We start from the raw sequence: 18,866 nt of genomic DNA on the forward strand, positions 1-18,866 counted from the left end.
GACCAGTATTCTTGAACTCGGTCCCATTGTCACTCCTAATGTGCTTGATCTTCACACCGAAATTCGTCGAGGCCCTTGAGGAAAATCGTTTGAAGACTTCCTGCACTTCTGTTTCGTAAGTGATGATATGCACCCATGTGTAACGAGAATAGTCATCAACAATAACAAAGCCATATAAAGATGCTGCATTTGTGAATGTGGCATAGTGAGTAGGGTCTAAGAGATCCATGTGAAGTAATTCAAATGGACGAGTGGTAGTCATGATAGTCTTTGAGGGATGCTTAGACTTGGTCATCTTTCCAGCTTCACAAGCTCCACACAGATGGTCCTTGAGGAATTTGACACCCTCGATGCCAATGACGTGCTTCTTCTTCGCGAGTGTGTCTAAGTTCCTCATGCCAGCATGACCTAGTCGTCGATGCCATAACCAGCCTTCTAAAGCTTTTGCAAGTAGACATGTGGCAGGCTGTGGTCCTGCAGAGAAATCAACAATATACAAGTCTCCTTTCCTAAAGCCTTCGAAGACTTTGGAATTGTCAGATTCCATGATCACAATGCAACGATATTTGCCAAAGACGACAATCATATCAAGATCACAAAGCATTGAAACAAACATGTGATGTCTACTACACAACCTTCTTCTTGTAGACGTTGTTGGGCCTCCAAGTGCAGAGGTTTGTAGGACAGTAGCAAATTTCCCTCAAGTGGATGACCTAAGGTTTATCAATCCGTGGGAGGGGTAATGAAGATGGTCTGTCGGTGTACAAAAAGAGGGGTGCGTTTTTGTACCCTTATACCTGTGCACGGGCAGTCGGAGCCGCGCCTACTGTCACGCCAAGCAGAACAGGGGAGGTGAGCCAAGGTAAGACCAAGCCCAAGATAATAAGAGCAACGCCAAGACCAAGACCACAAAGAGCAGAGGGACGAAGCAGGTTCCCCCGACAAGACCCTTGCCGGGGCAGCCTCAGCAGCCCTGACAAGATCCTTGCCGGGACAGCTCGCCCCGCACCAACAGAGCGGGCCACCCTTGAGCCCACGGTCTCCAACACCACATTGGGCCAGGGCTCGGGAGGCACCTCCGTGGTGGCATGCAGATCTTTGTGAAGACATATTCAAGATCAGATGAGGACTAGAAGACGACGATCCTCGGCAAGATCCTTACCGAGGAAGGCCACCAGACCCCCGGGAAGGCCCTTGCCGGGGACGACAGCGCGCCACGGCAAGACCCTTGCCGGGCCACCCGGCAAGGCCTTCACCAAGGACGTCAGCAGGGTCACTGCCGGGCCCACGCCAACCAAGCTTCCACCGCCGTTCACATGCAGCTGTCAGCCCAACCAGCTGGGCGGGCACCTGCGTGGCAACATGCAGCTCCCAGACCAACTCATCGAGCGCCTGCGTGGCGACATGCAGATCTTCGTGAAGGCTCCGCCACCTCAGCTGCCTGCCTGCCTACATGGCACCACGCGCCTCGCTGGCCAGGGCGCGTGTCAAAGCGAGGAGGAGCGGCGATGGACTGGACGGGCCTCACCCCCGTCCTCAATAAAGCGAGGGGACACCTAAGCTACGCATTAAATGCGTCTTTTCCTGTAATACGAGCGATAAGCTCAGGGCACTGTACGCCTTTCCACCTCCTGTGTGCCACTGTGGCATCCCCTTCCGACTATAAAAGGAGGCCCATGGCATACTGGAGAGGGATTCGGCTCTTTTGAACCACGCACTGACCACATCTAGTTCGGGAGCTCAAGAACTCTCTGAAATACACCCACCAAAGCAGGACTAGGGTTTTACGCATCCTCGCGGCCCGAACCTGGGTAAACGATCCTTGGGCTGTCTACTAGCCCTGCTCTTCTCGCAACCCCGCGCCCCGGCAACCGTAGTAGGGATTCTTGTGATCCCATAGGTGTCGTTCCACACCGACATCTTTGGCGCGCCAGGTAGGGGGCGCAATTGTGAAAATCTGGTCTACTAGTTAGCCTAGCAGTTCTTCCTCGCCATGGCTCCTAAAAAGAAGACGGCCACGACGGTCGGCTCGTTGGGAGCCGAACGGCCCGTGCTGCTGCGGGCGGGCAGTGGACCGGTCGCAGACAGGACCCGGGCCGCGGTCCGCGAGCACCAGCATCGCCCTGGTAGTCAGAGCCTGGCGAGTGGCGCCGTTCGTGCACCAGACGACCGACTACACGTCGCCGGATCCATAGACGGAGCTGGGCCCCCCGCAGGCGGCGCGGGGCCCTCCAGGGGTGTCGTTGTGCCACCTTCGGGCGGCGCAGCGACCTCCAGGACACCCACACCGGCGACCAGTGCGCGCTCTTCCTATGGTGTGCGCGTCGAGCAGCGTCACCACGTTGGTGACCCTGGGCACCGCCGTGGGAAGAGCCCCGTGCGTCGTCCGCAAGAAGGGGTTCAGCACGCCCGCCGAAGCGCTGGCGAAAATGGCACGCAGCCGCTGGGTCATAACGGAGCTCCTTCTAACGTAGTTAGAAGTCGAAGCTCGCCGCGATCCACGCAGCTATCGCTGCCGCCCACGCCAGCAGAAGCTTTGGCGCGCGCAGCTGCTCCTCGAGTTCCCTCCTACTTCGAAGAAGCTTGACGAGTGGAGGGCCACCATCCGGAGCCTCGTCGCCGTCGCCAACAAAGACGATCCGCGACCGGCGGGACCATCGGGTCGGCGCTCCACCGAGCCACCACATGCTGGTGCTGGGAGGACTGGGGGAGTTGCGGCCACGGTGCACTCTCCTCCTCCTCGCCAACCGCCGCGGACGTCGGCCCATCGTGACGACGCTAGTGATAACATCTCCATAGCGTCGTCCGACCCGCGGACCCTCCGCGACCAATGCCAGGTCCTTCGGGAACGAGCTCACGAAGACGCTCGAACCACCGTCGAGCACCGGCGCGAAACGCGCTGCCAGTCGGACAAGCGGGCGGGACCCGCTATGGACCACCCGGCACCGAGGGGCTCTGGCGGCCTACCTTATGAGGTGGGCTGCCCGGCCTTTACCCGTGAGCTGCGGCAGTTCCAGTGGCCGTCCCACCGCACATTCAAGCCCGACGTCGGCGAGAAGTTCACTGGCAAGACCCATCCGTCCGAGTTCCTGAGCATCTACACCATCGCGATGTAGGCTGCTGGGGCTCGCGACGACAAGGTGCTTGCCAACTATTTCCCACTGGCGCTCAAGCCCAATGTGATGTCTTGGTTGATGCACTTGCCGGTGGACTCCATTTCTTCTTGGTCGGATCTGTGCCATGAGTTCGTTGGCGCCTTCACAGGAGGCCACCAAGCTCATGGCCAGGCCAGTGATCTGCATATCATTCCCCAGAAGGAAGGGGAGACCCTGCGCAAGTACATCCAGAGATTCATCCGGGTGCAGTACAACATCCCCGACGTTCATCCCGCCGCTGTGATTAGCGCGTTCCGCCAGAACATGCGCAATCGCAAGCTGCGCGAGGAGCTGGCGATGACCAAGGTTAAGGATGTGGCCGAGCTCTACATTCTGGCCGATAGATGCGCCTGGACTGAAGAAGGAAGGAAGTACCCTGGCGAAGACGCCGGCGCGGAAACCGACTCTACCGATGAGGATGCCGCTACCCCGACGAAGAAGGGCTAGCGTTGCAACAGGAAACGCAAGGGCAAGGCCGTGCTTGCCGTTGAGGGATCTGACGACACCGGTGCTGGCAAGAAGGTCAAGGCAGGCGTTCCCAACACGGGTATGCCGCCTGCCGGGCCTTGGCAGCTACCGACAAGCCAGGGAGCTCCGACAAGCAATACTGCAAGATCCACCGCACCAAGGGCCACGACCTCCAGAACTGCCGACAAGTCGAGCTGCTTGCTGAGAAGCAAAAGGCCGAGTACGAGAGGCGGGACAAGGAGAAGGACCAGGACGGTGCTGAGGGATCCAGCAAGAAGCGTGGCAGCCAGGGGGGCCGCCCCGGCAAGGACAGCCAGCGAGAGAGGCCTGCCCGGGGCCGCGACAAGAAACAAGAAGACGATGATCATGACGAGGACGACGAGTCTGGTGAGCAAGGGTTCCAGAAGGCTACGGAGGCCATGTGCGTCGATGGCGGCGCCTCGCTGCATACCTCTCACTGCCAGCTCAAGCAGTGGGTGCGTGAGATTACAGCAGCAGAGCCGTCGTTCGACGCTCAGAAGCCGCTGAAGTGGTCCAGCACGCCCCTCATCTTTGACGGCGAGGACCACCCTGACCGCACTACCGCGGTCGGGTGTTTGCCATTGTTGGTCTCACCAACGATACGCAACCTCAGGGTGAACAAGATGTTGGTTGACGGTGGGGCCGGCCTGAACCTGATCTCGCCTGTCGTGATCAAAAGGTTGCAAATCCCTGATGGAGACCTCGAGGAAACGGGCACGTTTCAAGGGGGTCAATCCGGGGAGGAGCCAGCCGGAGGGAAAGGTCACACTGCCCGTGACATTTGGAGGAGAGTTGAAATACATGACGAAGAGGATCGTCTTCGACGTGGCCGAGATCCCCTTGCCCTACAACGGGATCCTCGGCCGCCCGGCACTAGCCAAGTTCATGGCGGCGTCACACTACGCCTACAACATGCTAAAGATGCCCAGGCCGTTGACCATCATCTCCGTCCCCTCTGACAAGAAGGACGCGCTGATCTGCGCCGACCAACTCTACAGGGAAGCAGTTGCAGCAGCTGCCGTCAAGGCACCTGCTCCTGCCGCTGAAGGCTCGGGAGGGAAGAAGAAGCCCGGCAAGACCTCTCGCACCCACTCCGGCATGCGCACCTCCTCGGAGTGTTGTGCTACCGTCGAGGACATGCCAGAGAGCTCTACCGACAAGAGCAAGAGTTCCAGGGCCGAGCCGCCGCAGACCAAGAAGGTGCCCGTCAGGGAGGATGGCACGGGAGGGGCCTTCACCATAGGCTCCACCCTCGACAGCAAATAGGAAGGCGCGCTCGTCACCTTCCTGCGGGAGAATGTCGACGTGTTTGCGTGGCAAGCATCCGACATCCCCGGTGTTCCCAGGGAGGTGATTGAGCACCACCTAACTGTCTGCCCCCACGCACGGCCCGTCAAGCAGAAGGTCAGAAAGCAGGCTCTGGAGAGGCATGAGTTCATCACAGAGGAGATCAGGAAATTGGAAGCGGCAGGTTTGGTGAGAGGAGTGCTCCACCCGACGTGGTTGGCCAATCCGGTAGTGGTGCGCAAGGCGAATGGGAAGTGGAGACTGTGTATTCATTACACATATATTAATAAGGCTTGTCCTAAGGACCCCTTCCCATTGCCGCGCATCGACCAGATTGTTGACTCCACAACCGGGTGTGATCTGTTATCATTCCTCGACGCCTACTCGGGCTACCACCAGATTTTCATGACAAGCGAGGATGAAGAAAAGACAACATTCATCACCCCATGTGGTACGTATTGCTTTTTACGGATGCCTTTCGGGTTGAAGAGTGCTGGCTCAACGTTCGCAAGAGCAGTCCAAATTGGTTTTGAACCTCAGCTCCATAGAAATATGGAGGCATACATGGATGACATAGTGGTCAAAACAAAGGACGGGCCAACTCTTGTGCAAGATCTGGAAGAGACATTTGCTAACCTGCGCAAGATCAACCTCAAGCTGAACCCTGAGAAGTGTGTCTTCGACGTTCCATCCGGCAAGCTTCTCGGGTTCTTTGTGTCACAGCGTGGGATCGAGGCAAACCCAGACAAGATCAAGGCTATTGAGCAGATTGAGGCACCCAAGCGGATCAAGGATGTGCGTCGGCTCACCGGCTGCGTTGCCGCCATGAGCCGATTCATCTCCAAGTCCGCCGAGCGCGCCCTTCCCTTCTACAAGATCTTGAAGAAGGCAGGCCCAATAGAATGGACCCCAGAAGCCGAGGCAGCATTGCAGGATCTGAAGAAATACCTTTCCTCCATGCCAATACTGGTTGCGCCTAAACCACAAGAGTCGTTGCTGCTGTATCTGGCGGCGACGAATCAAGTGGTCAGCACCGCGCTAGTGGCATAGAGGGAGGTCAACGAGGAGGCAGTGACGGCGGCAGAACCAGCGGATGGCAAGCCCAAGATTCCCCCGGCAGGGCCTGGTGCCGGCAAGGCGAGGCCCCCGGCAGAGTCTGATGCCACCGAGGCAGTGCCCGCGCAGTCAAGTGAGGTGGTGCAGAAGAAGAAGATGATGCAGCACGCGGTTTACTTTGTCAGCTCCCTCTTGCAGGGAGCTAGATCGAGGTACTCCGGTGTGCAGAAATTGCTCTTCGGCCTCCTTATGGCCTCGAGGAAGCTGCGTCATTACTTCCAAGCCCACGAGATCACTGTCGTCACCCGCCTCCCTTTACAACGGATAATACATAACCCGGATGCAACCGGGAGGATTGTGGAGTGGGCCTTGGAGTTGTCAAGTTTCGGTTTGAAGTTTGAAAGTACCTCGACAATTCAGAGCAGAGTCTTGGTGGAGTTCATTGCAGAATGGACCTCAACACCCGACGAAGAAATCCAGGAGACCACTCTCCCCGGCAAGGAGGAAGATCGCGACTGGATCATGTACTTTGATGGGGCTTTCTCGCTGCAAGGCGCCGGTGCCGGTGTGCTGCTCGTCGCACCTACCGGGGAGCACCTCAAGTACGTGATCCAGATGCACTTTCCCCGAGAGATGTCCACCAACAACACTGCTGAGAAAGAGGGATTGCTTGCCGGTCTCAGGATCATGGCAGACCTCGGGGTTAAGAAGCTCATCGTCAGGGGTGACTCGCAGCTCGTTGTCAGGCAGGTCAACAAGGATTACCAGAGCCCATTGATGGAAGCTTACATAGATGAAGTGAGGAAGATGGAGGAGCGCTTTCACGGTATCCAAGCAGAGCACATCCCCCGAATGGAGAACGACACCGCCGACTACCTGTCAAAGCGTGTCGTATTCAAGCTACCTGTGGAACCGGGTACCTTTTTGCTCCGGCTAACTCAACCATCCGTCAAACCATCAACGGGGCAGAACAAGCGAAGGAAGTCGGGTCCTGACAAGTACTTTCCTACCGAGCCCTCTGGGGCTGCCGGCAAGGGTGCTGCCGCGGACGCTGAGCCTTCCCAGGAGCAGCTGCCTCCGGCAGGGCGTCAAGCCCTAGCCGTAGAGACAGCCGCTCCCATGGCGGAAGAAATGCCTTTGGTCCTTGCCGTCGAGCCCCAGGCTCCGGGGTGGGCGCAACATACCATCCGATTCCTCCAAACAGGGGAGCTTCCTGAGGAGCAGGAAGAAGCGGAGAAAGTAGCCCGTCGGTCCGCCCTGTACCAGTTTGTCGATGACGTCCTGTACAGGAGAAGGCCGAACAGCATGAAATTGAAGTGCATCCCCCGGGAGGAAGGACTGGAGCTGTTGGCGGAGATACATGGAGGCATATGTGGCTCCCACATAGGGTCGAGGGCCCTTGCCGGAAAGGCATTCCGGCAAGGTTTCTTCTGGCCCACCGCCCTCCAGGATGCGACGGCACTAGTAACCAAGTGTGAAGCGTGCCAGTTCCATTCAAAGAAGCTTCATCAACCAGCCCAAGCCCTTCAAACAATCCCTCTCTCCTGGCCATTCTCGGTCTGGGGGCTCGACATACTGGGCCTTTCCCCCGCGCTGTCTGGGGCTTTGAGTACTTGTACGTTGCAATCGACAAGTTCACAAAGTGGCCGGAGGTGGAAGCAGTGAGAAAGGTGACTGCTCAGTCAGCTGTCAAGTTTTTCAAAGGACTGGTCTGCCGTTTTGGTGTGCCAAATAGAGTCATCACCGACAACGGCACGCAGTTCACGAGCCACACCTTCATGCAATATATTCAAGACCTCGGCAGCAAGGTTTGTTTTGCTTCCGTGGCAAACCCATGGAGCAACGGCCAAGCGGAGAGGGCGAATGCTGAAGTGTTGCGAGGCCTAAGGACAAAGACTTTTGACAAGCCGCACAAGAGCGGAAGGCGCTGGATTGATGAATTGCGGGCAGTTCTTTGGTCGATCAGGACGACACCAAATCGAACCACCAGCCAGACACCTTTTGCCCTGGTCTACGGGGCAGAAGCAGTTCTCCCCACGGAACTCATATACAGGTCACCTCGAGTGCTCGCTTATGATGAGCTTGAGCAAGAGCAGTTGCGCCAAGATGATGCGATGCTCCTTGAGGAAGATCGTCTTCAGGCGGCTGTGAGAGTAGCGCGCTACCAGCAAGCCTTGTGCCGCTACCATAGCCGCAAGGTTCATGCCCGAAGCTTTGAGGAAGGCGACCTTGTTCTTTGGCGCGTTCAGTCGGCCAAGAATGCCAACAAGTTGATGCCGAAGTGGGAAGGCCCTTATCGGGTAATACGAGTCACCAGGCCCGGCGCAGTCCACCTGGAGACCGAAGATGCCGTCCCAGTGAGCAACTCCTGGAACATTAAGCATCTTTGCAAGTTTTACCCATAAGGCGCGGCTTGCCGGGCCTCCCGGCAAGCCACCTTTTGTACAAGCTTTTCCGGCAAGGCATGTAACCCTTCGTACAAAGCCAGGCGCAGACCCTGAGCATAAATAAATGAAGCACTGGCGCCCTAAGTCATAGCATGCATGCTAGGTCGAGTCTCTTCCTTGGTTAGGGTTGATAGTGCTTAGCGGCGACTAACCCCTAGCCTAGAGGTCGAGTGTGCGTCAATCTGTTTCTTTTCTGTCCTCCTTTGGTTCGCAGGGCACATGAGCACTTTTGCTGAGCTACTTGGAAGAAGGGAAACAGACTGGCATCCCGACCCCGGCAAACCAAAGTTGCCGGGGGCTGCAAGCACGGGGATCCAACCGCGGCAAGACAAGGTTGCCAGGGGCTGCAGATCCAGATAAGTCTTCTATCCTCTGTCATGCATTTTGGAACAGGACTGGGGCATGTGAAACCTCGTTTTTATCTCTAGGCTGCCATGCTCCCCTTTTTCCTATACCTAAGGATTTTTTCCTGGGTCCGGATTTGGTTGTAGCCGCGGCGGCAAGGAGGTAGAACGAGGAGCCTAAAGCCCACTTCATCCCTGCCTCCGCCAAGAGCGCGAGAACGGTCGAGTGGAGTGGGGGGACGGCAAGGCCTGTTGCCGGGCGAAAAATGTTTATCTTAAACAATAACAAGGATTCGCTCCTTGTCGCGGGATTTACCCACGAACGAAAAACCCGGCAAGCATCCCTTTTTCATTAAAAACATCCCATACAGGTACAGTATTTATGAAATGAAAAATATGAACAAAGGGGATTACAAGTTCTAAATTTAACAAGGCCCGAAGGATTACAGATTGAAAAAGAGATAAGGTGCCCGTGATCCCTTTCTTGTCCCTCTCCTCAGGAGGCAGGTCAAGGAGGCGAGAGGGCAAAAGGGGCGCCTAGGCGAGCTACGAGTGGCAGAAAGCACCAAGAGAACACCTCGGTGACCGCCCAGGGGCGGGCCGGTGATGACGGTGCCGGGAAAGGAGCTGGAAGACGAGGCGACAGGACCGGCAATACGCGACGAAGGCGTCGGTGCCCGCGTACTCCGAGTTGACGGCCTTGCCGCCCACCCTCTTCCTCTTCCGCAGCCTCCCGACGCCAGCCGCCCAAGGACACGACCCCGAGAAGTTCAAGGAGCTGGCCCCACCCCCGGCAAAACTTTGCCGGATGAGTGGCCAGGTGCAGATGTTGCTGCTGCCGCACCCGCCTAGGCGCGGGGCGTCTGACGCCTAGTCGGACTCATCCCCGTCATCTGCCCTGCTGTCCTCCTCATCACTTTCGCTCGAGGAAGAGCTTCCATCGTCGGAATCTCTGTCGGAGGACTTCTCCACGCAGCACTTCAGGTGAGTCCCGAACTCTCCGAAGACCTTGACGGAGAGTAGGCCGTCCTCCATCAATTTGAAGTAGAGGACGAGCCCCGCCGTCAAGCTATGGATGCGAGCGAACGTCTTCTACCCACGACGGAGGTATATGACCCGAGGAGCCGGGAAGTCGACGTCGACCCGCGTGCCCCCATTCCCACAACCCCTCATGTGCAATCTGAGGGATTGGGGCCGGTCACGCTCCATCTTCCGAGCAAATGGGGCGGGAAGACGGAGACGGCGACGCGGAGGCCGGCGCAGCCAAATGAAGAACTCGTGGGGCTGATCTCCGACATGGCCTTCCATCAGGAAAGGCACCATTGGCGGGGGCGAAGCCGGCGCGCCGCCCCGTCCTCCTCTTCCCCGAGCACTGTGACCTCTGCCCCGGCCTCGCCCACGGCCTCGCCCCCTCCCCTTCCCCTCGCGGCCGGTTCCACTGCCACAGGCTCAGGAGGGGGGGGGGACGCGCTCGAGCGGCGACCCTCGCCGCCACCGTCGAGGGACCCGGATTCCCTTTCTCCATGACGACTGAAAGGAAGAAGCAGAAGCAAGAGGAGGCAGATGACAGAAGAGTGCGGGACGCCATCCCCCCTTCCCCCTCTTTATAAAGGGGCGGGGTCGGGGCTCGGCCGCCCCGCTCGGCCAATCCAGCCACCGGAGGCGCAGGGAATCAGGACCGACCCGCTGCCCCAACCAGCGATGGCCCGGTTTCCCGCCTCCACCGCTTGTGACCCCAGGCGCATGAAGGACGCGCGGCGGACGTGCAGAACTGAGGGGACGGGTGAAGCGACCTCTCCCCACCCCGTGATTGTGGGGAGTGGATGCCTTGAAGACCGCTACCCGGCCCCGTTCAGTAAATGAGCCACGCCTCCACGCCTCCCTCTTTTTACGGGGAAGGCGTGAGCCGCCTCTTTACTACGATATGACGCATGCGTGTGGAAACCGCCCCACGCATGCCGCCCACGTCACACACACCCCTCCACGCCGCGCCGCGCGCGTGGGTCATGGGAAGCGCAACGCGCGAAAAGTTTTACCGCGGTAAAAACCGCCCCACCTGCCCGCGCACCATTTTGGGCCTGGCCCAACGTGTCACGCTTATGTGTGGCCCAGACCCGGGGGCTCCTGTCGGTGTACAAAAAGAGGGTGCGTTTTTGTACCCCTATACCTGTGCACGGGCAGTCGGAGCCGTGCCTACGGTCACGCCAAGCAGAACAGGGGAGGTGAGCCAAGGTAAGACCAAGCCCAAGATAATAAGAGCAACGCCAAGACCAAGACCACAAAGAGTAGAGGGACGAAGCAGGTTCCCCCGGCAAGACCCTTGCCGGGGCAGCCTCCGCAGCCCCGGCAAGATCCTTGCCGGGACAGCTCGCCCCGCACCAACAGAGCGGGCCACCCTTGAGCCCACGGTCTCCAACACCACATTAGGCCAGGGCTCGGGAGGCACCTCCGTGGTGGCATGCAGATCTTTGTGAAGACATATTCAAAATCAGATGAGGATTAGAAGACGACGGTCCTCAGCAAGATCCTTACCGAGGAAGGCCACCAGACCCCCGGCAAGGCCCTTGCCGAGGACGACAGCGCGCCACGGCATGACTCTTGCCGGGTCACACGGCAAGACCCTTGCCGGGCCACCCCGCAAGGCCTTCACCAAGGACGCCAGCAGGGTCACCGCCGGGCCCACGCCAACCAAGCTTCCACCGTCGTTCACATGCAGCCGCCAGCCCAACCAGCTGGGCGGGCACCTGTGTGGCAACATGCAGCTCCCAGACCAACTCATCGAGCGCCTGCGTGGCGGCATGCAGATCTTCGTGAAGGCTCCGCCACTACGCCACCTCAGTTGCCTGCCTGCCTACATGGCACCACGCGCCTCGCTGGCCAGGGCGCGTGTCAAAGCGAGGAGGAGCGGCGACGGACGGGACGGGCCTCGCCCCCGTCCCCAATAAAGCGAGGGGACACCTAAGCTATGCATTAAATGCGTATTGTCCTGTAATACGAGCGATAAGCTCAGGGCACCGTACGCCTTTCCACCTCCTGTGTGCCACTGTGGCAGCCCCTTCCGACTATAAAAGGAGGCCCATGGCATACTGGAGAGGGATTCGGCTCTTTTGAACCACGCACTAACCACAGCTAGTTCGTGAGCTCAAGAACTCTCTGAAATACACCCACCAAAGCAAGACTAGGGTTTTACGCATCCTCGCGGCCCGAACCTGGGTAAACGATCCTTGTGCTGTCTACTAGCCCTGCTCTTCTCCCAACCCCGCTCCCCGGCAACCGTAGTAGGGATTCTTGTGATCTCATACGTGTCATTCCATACCAACATCTTTGGAAAAACATGAACAAAGGGGATTACAAGTTCTAAATTTAACAAGGCCCGAAGGCTTACAGATTGAAAAAGAGATAAGGTGCCCGTGATCCCTTTCTTGTCCCTCTCCTCAGGAGGCAGGTCAAGGACGCGAGAGGGCAAAAGGGGCGCCTAGGCGAGCTACGAGCGGCAGAAAGCACCAAGAGAACACCTCGGTGACCACCCAGGGGTGGGCCGGTGATGACGGTGCCGGGAAAGGAGCTGGAAGACGAGGCGGCAAGACCGGTAATACGCGACGAAGGCGTCGGTACCCGCATAGTCTGAGTTGACGGCCTTGCCGCCCGCTCTCTTCCTCTTCCGCAGCCTCCCGACGCCAGCCGCCCAAGGAGACGGCCCCGAGAATTTCAAGGAGCTGGCCCCACCCCCGGCAAAACTTTGCCGGAGGAGCGGCCAGGTGCAGATGTTGCTGCTACCGCACCCGCCCAGGCATGGGGCGTCCGACGCCTAATCGGACTCATCCCCGTCATCTGCCCCACTGTCCTCCTCATCACTTTCGCTCGAGGAAGAGCTTCCATCATCGGAATCTACATCGGAGGAGCTCTCCACGCAGCACTTCAGGCGAGTCCCGAACTCTCCGAAGACCTTGATGGAGAGCAGGCCGTTCTCCATCAACTTGAAGTAGAGGATGAGCCCCACCGTCAGGCTGTGGATGAGAGCGAACGTCTTCCACCCACGACGGAGGTACATGACCCGAGGAGCCGGGAAGTCAACGTCGACCCGCGTGCCCCCATTCCCACAACCCCTCATGTGCAATATGAGGGATTGGGGCCGGTCACGCTCCATCTTCTGAGCAAACGGGTCGGGAAGACGGAGACGGCGATGCGGAGGCCGGCGTAGCCTAATGAAGAACTCGCGGGGCTGAATGCCGACATGGCCTTCCATCAGGAAAGGCACCATTGGCAGGGGCGAAGCCGGCGCGCCGCCCCGTCCTCCTCTTCCCCGAGAACTGCGACCTCTGCCCTGGCCTCGCCCACGGCCTCGCCCCCTCCCCCTTACCCTCGCGGCCAGTTCCACTGCCATGGGCTCAGGAGGGGGGGACGCGCTGTCGAGCGGCGACCCTCGCTGCCACCGTCGAGGGACCTGGATTCCCTTTCTCCATGACGAGTGAAAGGAAGAAGCAGAAGCAAGAGGAGGCAGATGACAGAAGAGTGCGGGATGCCATCCCCCCTTCCCCCTCTTTATAAAGGGGCGGGGTCGGGGCTCGGCCGCCCCGCTCGGCCAATCCAGCCACCGGAGGCGCAGGGAATCAGGACCGACCCGCTGCCCCAACCAGCGACGGCCCGGTTTCCCGCCACCACCGCTTGCCACCCCAGGCGCATGAAGGACGCGTGGCGGACGTGCAGAAGTGAGGGGACGGGTAAAGCGACCTCTCCCCACCCCGTGATCGTGGGGAGTGGACTCCTTGAAGACCGTGACCCGGCCCCGTTCAGTAAATGAGTCGCGCCTCCACGCCTCCCTCTTTTTACGGGGAAGGCGCGAGCCGCCTCTTTACTATGATATGATGCATGCGTGTGGAAACCGCCCCACGCATGCCGCCCACATCACGCACACCCCTCCACGCCATGCCGCGCGCGCGGTTCGTGGGAAGCGCAACGCGCGAGAAGTTTTACCGCGGTAAAAACCGCCCCACCTGCCCGCGCACCATTTTGGGCCTAGCCCAACAACGTGTCGCGCTTATGTGTGGTCCAGGCCCGGGGGCTCTTGTCGGTGTACAAAAAGAGGAGTGCGTTTTTGTACCCCTATACCTGTGCACGGGCAGTCGGAGCCGCGCCTACGGTCACGCCAAGCAGAACAGGGGAGGTGAGCCAAGGTAAGACCAAGCCCAAGATAATAAGAGCAACACCAAGACCAAGACCACAAAGAGCAGAGAGACGAAGCAGGTTCCCCCGGCAAGACCCTTGCCGGGGCAGCCTCAGCAGTCCCGGCACGATCCTTGCCGGGACAGCTCGCCCCGCACCAACAGAGCGGGCCACTCTTGAGCCCACGGTCTCCAACACCACATTGGGCCAGGGCTCGGGAGGCACCTCCGTGGTGGCATTCAGATCTTTGTGAAGACATGTTGAAGATCAGATGAGGATTAGAAGACGACGATCCTCGGCAAGATCCTTACCGAGGAAGGCCACCAGACCCCCGGCAAGGCCCTTTCCGGGGACGACAGCGCGCCACGGCAAGACCCTTGCCGGGTCACACGGCAAGACCCTTGCCGGGCCACCCCGCAAGGCCTTCACCAAGGACGCCAGCAGGGTCACCGCCGGGCCCACGCCAACCAAGCTTCCACCGCCGTTCACATGCAGCTGCCAGCCCAACCAGCTGGGCGGGCACCTGCGTGGCAACATGCAGCTCCCAGACCAACTCATCGAGCGACTGCGTGGCGGCATGCAGATCTTCGTGAAGTGTTGGGGATATTACCACTGGGCGTAAACCGGCCAGGAGAGGTCGGGTTAACTTCATAAGTAGTTCATCTGTATCTGAAGCCCATGAAGACAGATGGTGATGCTTCATGAAGGCCCAGGGCCCAAATCCGGTTTAAGGCATGTAGACACAAACCGGCATTGAGATGTAAACTTGTGTTCTAAGATATGCGTAGCAGAGACCGAGCCGGACATGATTATGAGCCGGCCTCGGAGTCTGTAAACCGACGGGCGTCAACCCATGTATATAAGGGGACGACCCGGCGGCGGTTCAGGACAACAGACAACAACTCGAGACTCAGGCAAAGCGTATTCGCTCCCTGGCCATCAAAACCCCATCAATTCCATCACAACTAGACGTAGGCTTTTACCTTCATCGAAGGGGCCGAACTAGTATAAAACTCTCTTGCGTCCCTTGTCCGCTTTAACCCCTTCAAGTTAACCCGTAGCGATGGCTCCATGACTAAGTCCTTTCTCTAGGACATCTGCCGTGACAAAACCACGATAGTTGGCGCCCACCGTGGGGCTATCGCACGATGGTTTTAAGTTCTTGGAGGCAGCTTTGAACGACTCAAGGGTTACGCTGTGGGCCGGATGACCAAGAGTCGTCGCGGCAAGCTCTACATCGACGATGCAGGCTGGGGCCCCGAGGCCGGCTCAATCGAGTACGGGTACTGGGTCCCTTTGGTGGCATACACGTTTTCATTGGCAAGATCGGTGAACCGGGCCCTGAGCCGGACATCTGCGCTGACCTCATCGAAACGGCTCAGCGTGCGAGATCTGCCCGGGTCAAGCCTGTCATGAAGCATGCCTTCGTGGGAGTTATCCATGGAGGTGAATCTGAGGATAGATCGGAATCTGGTGGTGAGACCGTCGTTTATTTCGGCGACGAGTCATCGACTGGAGAGACCGAGTCGTTATATCAGTTACAAGATGGCCGGATTGGGGGCTGTTCCGATGGCGACAGTATTCCGGACCCCTTTGATCTCCCAACCCGGGTGGCGATCTTCATGACCGGCACGCAACCAACGCTCCACTCTTCAACCGCAGCGGCGATGATTTCCGGATCAGCAGCGGCGGCAGCGGCTGGGGCAGGAGGCCCTGTGCGACCGTCGGCTCAGGTTCTATCTGATTTGTTTGATATGTTGGCAACGCTAATGGTGGAGGTTAACCAGGCGGATCAGGATACACACAATGCGGAAATCGCGAAAGTGAAAGATCAGATCACCCAGGCAAAAGCCGACTTAGCAGCTGAGGATACTAGGATAGCCGCGGAGCGGGCCGCTTTGGATGCACAAGCTTACCGGATTATGCTGGATCAGAGTGCGTCGAACGAAGTCCTGAAGAGGAGGCACCGATCTCGCCTGCCGCCGGTTTATGACGCTAGAAATCTCTTTAACACCCCAGGGGCAGGAACCAGTAATCCGCCCATGGTAAACCGGGCAGAGGCACCCAGAGCAGGGGCGCCGGTTCAGCCACGTTTGGTGGATCCGCCTCGTCAGAACAACGTTGTGGTACCTCATGTCCCCACACCACCGGGTCATTATTCTAACCCAATGGACAACATTGTCGCTACCGCATCACGGCTGGCGGCCATCCCGATCGAAGGAGATTCTCCAGCAGCGGTCGAGACGCGTCGGGTTAAGGAGCTTCTTCAGACAGCCTTGATTCAACAGGAGGCTTATTCATATAGTCGCGATCGGATTCATTCCACTCCCCGTCCAAGCCAGAGTTACAGCAGGCGTATGGATGAACCGGCAGTGTCAAGCAATGCGCGGAACCATGATCCGCCCTGTGGCCATAACCCGGCGGGTGGTGCCGGTGATGCTCAGGATGTGGTGGACCGGGCTCGGGCACACAGAGAGGTCGAGTTAGCGGCACAACACGAGGCCCGGCATTGCCATGTCTTGTCTTGTCAGTGCCATGTCTTGTCCCGGCATTGCGCAATGTGCGCCTTCCCAAGGACTTTAAGGGCCCGCGCAAGGTGCCGAATTACACCGCCAATTTGTCCCCTAAAACATGGGTTGAAAGCTATGAGATGGCCATGGAGATGCTGGACGTGGATGATGCGGCATGTGCGAAGTACTTCACCATGATGCTAGAAGGAACGGCTCAAACTTGGCTAAAGAGTTTACCGGCTAATTCTATTTGGTCATGGGCTGAGTTGAGAGCCCGGTTTGTTCAGAATTTCAAGGATACATGCAAGCAGCCCATGTCAATTGTGGACTTAGCTGCCTGTGTCCAGGAGGAAGGAGAGTCAACAACCCATTGGGTGCGCCGGGCTTCGGAGATTTTTCATTCATCAGACCGCATCAACGCTGACACCACAGTTTTTACATTGGAAGGCAATTGCCGGTTTCAACCCTTGAAGTTGAAGTTGGGACGGCTCAAACGTCATTGTAATGACATGGGAACCCTCATGGCTGCACTGATGAAGTATGCCGACTCTGATAGTACCAAGGATCCCGAGTCTAACGATGATAAGTGTAACGCCCACGATGCGGCTATATCTCCCACGTGTCGAGGCACGACTTGGAGGCATAACCGCATGGTGGTTTTGTCGCAAGAAGGGTCATCTTCACACAATACCATGTAATGAACAAGAATGGGATAAAGAGTTGGCTTACAGTCACCTCTTCACACAATACATAAATTAAACATACATCTTTCAGAGTACAATCAAGGTCCGACTACGGAACCAAAATAAAAGAAGACAACCCCAAATGCTAGATCCCCGATCGTCCCAACTGGGCGCCACTACTGATCATCAGGAAACGAAACATAGTAACGACCAAGGTCCTCGTCGAACTCCCACTTGAGCTCGGTTGCGTCACCTGCACTGGTATCGTCAGCACCTGCAACTGTTTTGGTAGAATCTGTGAGTCACGAGGACTCAGCAATCTCACACCCGCGAGATCATGACTATTTAAGATTATGGGTAGGAAAGTGGTAATGAGGTGGAGCTGCAGCAAGCACTAAGCAAATATGGTGGCTAACATACGCAAATAAGAGCGAGAAGAGAAGCAACACAACGGTCGAGAAGCTACAAGTGATCCTGAAGCTACTTCCGTTCATACATAACCCAAACCGTGTTCACTTCCCGGACTTCGCCGAAAAGAGACCATCACGGCTACACACGCGGTTGATGCATTTTAATTAAGTCAAGTGTCAAGTTCTCTACAACCGGATATTAACAAATTCCCATTTGCCACATAACCGCGGGCACGGCTCTCGAAAGTTTATACCCTGCAGGGGTGTCCCAACTTAGCCCATCATACGCTCTCACGGTCAACGAAGGATATTCCTTCTCCCGGGAAGACACGATCAGTCTCGGAATCCCGTTACAAGACATTTCGACAATGGTAAAACAAGACCAGCAAAGCTGCCCGATTGTGCCGATAAATCCCGATAGGAGCTACACATATCTCGTTCTCAGGGCACACCGGATTGTCCAAACTTCCGGTAGGCGAGCCCAGAGTTGCCCCTGGTGGCCACCGGCGGTTGACAAGTTGGACCAACACTCACGACGAGCGTTGGCCCGGGGGGGGGGGGGTAAAATATGATGACCCTCGGGCTCGCCAAAACCCAAGGGAAAGGCTTAGGTAGGCAAATGTAAAACCAAGGTTGGGCCTTGCTGGAGGAGTTTTATTCAAAGCGAACTGTCAAGGGGTTCCCATAACACCCAACCGCGTAAGGAACGCGAAATCAAGGAACATAACACCGGTATGACGGAAACTAGGGCGGCAAGAGTGGAACAAAACACCAGGCATAAGGCCGAGCCTCCCACCCTTTACCAAGTATATAGATGCATTAATTAAGTAAGAGATATGTGATATCCCAAAATATCCAAGTTCCAACATGGAACCTACTTCAGCTTCACCTGCAACTAACAACGCTATAAGAGGGGCTGAGCAAAAGCGGTAACTTAGCCAAACAACGATTTGCTAGGAAAGGATGGTTAGAGGATTGACATGGCAATATGGGAGGCATGATATAGCAAGTGGTAGGTAGCGCGGCATAGCAATAGAGCGAACAACTAGCAAGAAAAGATAGAAGTGATTTCGAGGGTATGGTCATCTTGCCTGAAATCCCGCTAGGAAGAAGAACGAGTCCATGAAGAAGACAAACGGATGTAGTCGAACGAATCCTCACAACTCCTGAACGAAACCGAAGCTAACGAGAGAAGCAACCCAGAAAGAAACAAACAACATAGTAAACAACCACCACATACACATGGCATGATGCACAAACAAGTATGATGCATGTCCGGTTTAAAGATGCATGGCATGGCAAAGTGCAACAAACAACACTAC

This window comes from Triticum aestivum, chromosome 7D (genome assembly GCF_018294505.1).
Source record: "Triticum aestivum cultivar Chinese Spring chromosome 7D, IWGSC CS RefSeq v2.1, whole genome shotgun sequence".
Lineage (NCBI taxonomy): Eukaryota > Viridiplantae > Streptophyta > Magnoliopsida > Poales > Poaceae > Triticum > Triticum aestivum.